General features: G+C 42.1%; 1 long non-coding RNA gene across 1 annotated transcript; it reads left to right on the forward strand.

Moving 5' to 3' along the window:
* The first annotated feature begins 1,150 nt into the window (after window positions 1-1,150).
* Window positions 1,151-4,215, forward strand: LOC310673762. Its single transcript, XR_014509215.1, has 2 exons — window positions 1,151-1,311; window positions 3,848-4,215. It is a non-coding gene; the product is annotated as an uncharacterized lncRNA (long non-coding RNA).
* Window positions 4,216-4,420: the final 205 nt, after the last annotated feature.

Genomic DNA, 4,420 nt, shown 5'->3' on the forward strand with positions numbered 1-4,420 from the left:
TCAAAGGCTATTCTCCAGTTGGAGTGCTTGCAGGCCAGTGTTTCCCAATTATCTGTGCTTAAAAAAATTGCCTTGAGAGTGTCTTTAAACCCCTTTTGTTGACCACCAGTATTTCGCTTTCCATTCTGAAGTTGGGAATAGAGTAGCTGCTTTGGAAGACCAAAATCAGGCATCATTTGTACACACACACACACACACACACACACACACAGAGGAAGACAGCAGGGCAATATAGTACAGTGTACCTGCTTAAAGTTTACTTTTTTGAGAGAGAGAGAGAGAGAGAGAGAGAGACAGAGAGCCTAAGGGTTAGTGAGATGTGGTGATTAATTTTTGGAGGAAGGGGAGAAGTATTCAGCCAGAATCATGTTCTCTCTGCTAAGTCTGCTGAGTAGCACTGCAGAGGCCCAGACACTCCACATCCATCATTTATTTGAAATGTCGCTTCTCTGCTTAATGACGGGTTGTCTCCAGCTTTCTGTGCCCCACATTTTCCTTTTCCCCTATCTTCTATAACTGTATAATGTTCTGCTCTTCTCTCTATTTTCCTTTTTTGCCTTTTTGTAGTATCAGCCGCCTAAATGATTGTAATGGAACAAGTCGTTCCTGATGCTATCTGGCAAGGATCGAAGAACAAAATATTTTGATTGCATTTTGTACCACTTCAGGGAGAAAGTGAGCCAGGATGATGCCTCTGAAGCATTACCTATTGAAGAAACAAAAGGCCCTCGTTTCTACAGCACTTATGTGTCTCATTCTTGATGACTAGGTGTGATTATTAGCTCACCTACAAAAATTGCTGCTGCTTCCATTTTTTTTTTTTAAAGAGCTGGCATTTTAAACACACCACCTAAATACAAACAGCATGATTACAGGGCAACATCTTCTCCTGCAAATGTACCACTGAATGACTATGGAAACTGTGCATGAGCACCAATGTGCTGTTCCACATATCCCATGAATTGTACTGGTGTTTAGGCAGATGTGTCCCTTTGTCTGTTCTCTGTTTCTGTTTTCACTATAGTTAATAGACGATCAATAGATTGTCACAACTTATAGTTTGTGTAATTTAGATGGTGTCTGAAAGAAGGTTATTTACCATAGCTCCATTCTCTTTCCCGTTATGGATTGATCTTTTGGCAAAAAAAAAGGGACTGCCCTGTGACATTCCTCTTTAATTAAAGAAGAATGAAACGCTCCATAGAACCTCTCTTTCATTTTTTAAAGAGGCATTGCTGAGCACATGTTAATGAGCAAATATTCTTGCCATTTCAGCAAAGGCAGAGGTGCATGTCATTACAGAGCTTAAAGGTATGGCATCTGTTATACTAATAAAACCAGAATACAAAGTACTTTCTTTACTCTCCCTCTTCCTCAACCCTGACTCCTTTGGAAGATGGCAGATTCTCCTTCCTTGGAGGCTTTTAGGCAGAGGTTGGATGGCCATCTGTCATGGATGCTTTAGCTGAGATTCCAGCATTGCCGGGTTGAACTACATGACCCTTGGGGTGCCTTCCAACTGTAGAGTTCTATGATGTATGGCTAAAATTTGAAGAAAAAGGAAAATGTCAGAAAGCAAATAAGTGCCATCAAGTCCCTCTGTGACCTGCTTCATTTCTTCCACATTTGCTTGATTGGTAGCAAAGCTGCACATTTGCTCCCATAATAGAAAGTTAGCCTCATGCTCAGGGCCATGCCTTTCTTTACTGAAGATCCTGTGTTGGGCAAGGCCTGTAGCACAGAGACTGAAATCTGTTTTATAAACAGAAGTTCCCAGTTTCAATTCCTGGTTGCTGCAGGTAGTGCTGGAAGAGACCCCAGTCTTAAACCTCCAACAGTCAGAGTGGTCAAGGAGAAACAATCAGGGATGGCTGCTGCCTCCTCCATATCGCAGCAACCACTGCCTGAAGTGGTTGCCTAACTCTGCCTAATGGCAGAGCCGGTGCTGGAAAGTGACATGAAACAAAGAAACAATCCCAGGACCAAGCTGTGTTGGAGGAATATATTCAGTTCCTATAGCCAGGGGTGGATCTACTATGAAACGAATGAAACTTAAGCTTCAGGGCCCCTTATCCCAAAAGGGCCTCACATGCAACTTTAGTTAACATTGTTTTAAAAAATTGGGTCCAGTAGATCTGATTTGAGTCACATGACTCAAATTGATTATTTTTTTGTTGCACATATTTCAACAAGCCCAACGTCTGAGAGTCAGTAGCACAGATGCTGTAAAGGTGTGGTGATCTGTCGTGAAACAACCCCATTGAAGAAGATAATTGTGGTTACCCAGAGCTTGTTGCTGGTTGCGAAGGAGCCCCCATGACAGAGCCCCCAAACTGTAGGTTCATCACTGCCTGTAGCACTCAGTATCAGCTAGGTGACAATGCTTCTTATAGTGTGAGTAAGTGCTGAACATATTAAGAACAAAGGAAGCTGCTTTATATTGAGTCAGGGCTTATCCACACTATTCTTTTGTCCTGCTCTTTCCAGTCACAGGTCCTCACTTAAAAGCTCTGTGTCCAAGTGGGTTTATTTTTTGCCCCCAGATTTCCCTGCAAAAACTCACTTTTTAAAGCTCAATTGGAGGAAATGACCATTCAGGTTTTCTGCTGCTTGCCATTTGCTCTGATCGAGCTTTAAAGAGTGGTTTTTTAAATAGGGAATGCTAAAAAAGCCAGACACTCAGAAATGGGGCTTTTAAGTATAGGCCATGCCTAGAAAGAGTGGAGGAAAGGTAAGTGTGGATAAGCTCCCAAGCTATTTATGCATCTAAGCTCAGCACTGTCTACAATGAATGGCCAAAGATCTCCAGGGTTTCAGGCAGGATTTGTTCCCAGCCCTACCTGGAGATGCCCGAGATGGAAACTGCACATAAAGCATATAAAGCAGATGCCAAAACATGTAAATAAGGCAATGATGATTCTAACAAGGAAATAAAAAGGAAGAAAACTCAAACTCATAACACAAACAAAACCAAAAAACTTCATTCTCTTCCTAACTCTGCACCTTGTTTCTTCTTACAATCTTTATTTTATGTAGGCTTTGTACAATTAAAAAAATTCCCAACAAATTCAACATACTGCATGAAAGCAGTTGTCGATCAGAAGGTCAGCAGTTTGAATCCCCATGACGGTGTGAGCTCCCGTTGCTTGGTCCCTGCTCCTGCCAACCTAGCAGTTCGAAAGCACGTCAAAGTGCAAGTAGATAAATAGGTACCACTCTGGCGGGAAGGTAAACAGTGGCTCCATGCGCTTCTCTGGTTTCACCAGAAATGGCTTAGTCATGCTGGCCACATGACCCGGAAAAACTGTCTGCGGACAAACGCCGGCTCCCTTGGCCAGTAAAGTGAGATGAGAGCCGCAATCCCAGAGTCCTTCGCGACTGGACTTAACTGTCAGGGGTCCTTTACATTTTTACTGCTCAGGATTTGGGAGCATCCAGGTCAGGAGTCCTGCCTTTCTTGGGGCATTGTAATGCACCTCCAACCCTTTCCACACCACTATTTTAAAAACAATGCAGGAGTGACTTGCAGTTGTCCCATGTCACTAAAATCTAATGCTAGATGCTAAGTAATGTGACTGCTGGCCAAAGGAAATAATTGTTAGAGATGTGTCTCCTGACCTTGGACAACATGATCACATTCTTCCTGGAATGCAGATAATAAGGACATGATCTATGCAGTGTTTAGAAGGTTGAATGGTGTAACTGAATTGTCATCATGAAGATAAAGTATCTTGTTCTGGTAAATTGGAAGGGCCTTCGGTACTGGTGGGCAGTAAACTCAGACAAGCACTTTTAAAGGCTGTGAATCTTCCTTAATTTCTCTGGTTATTGCTTTGTATATTCTCAGCAGAAGAGCAGAGCTGGAGGACGAGGAGAAGGTACCTTCCATATTAATACCACCGGGGATATTTCTCACGCACACTAACACAAACAAAGCAAGTCGCTGAAAGGAGTGACTTCCAATTGATGATTCATTCACAAACAGACCCTCCAAGACATTTACTCTGCTGCAACCCTGCATCTCAATACATCTCTCAGCTATTTGTAACACTGAACGCAAAGAAGCAGCTGCTTCTTAGAATATCTCTAGGAAAACAAAAGTATTAGCTTTAGTGCAATATGGAATTGGCCTGCATCATCTTTAATACACCATCTACTGTTTGCTCTGTGTTGAAAGCTTACATAAAAATAAATAAATCTTTGAAATGTGCCTTATACTTTTAACTCAGCCTTGTATTATTCTGTGGTTCCTGAGCTATAAACTCTCTTCCATAAAGTGTGAAGAATATCGAGTGTATGAAAGAAGTTGGACACAGGAGGGTTGGATATATGAGACTGCATAATATTCTGCTCAAACACCCATGGATCACAGGACTGTTCACTATCAGATTAAACTTTTGTTGTTGTTGTTGCAGCTTCC

This window comes from Podarcis tiliguerta, assembly GCF_965153285.1.
Source record: "Podarcis tiliguerta genome assembly, chromosome: 3".
In the NCBI taxonomy this organism is placed as follows: domain Eukaryota; kingdom Metazoa; phylum Chordata; class Lepidosauria; order Squamata; family Lacertidae; genus Podarcis; species Podarcis tiliguerta.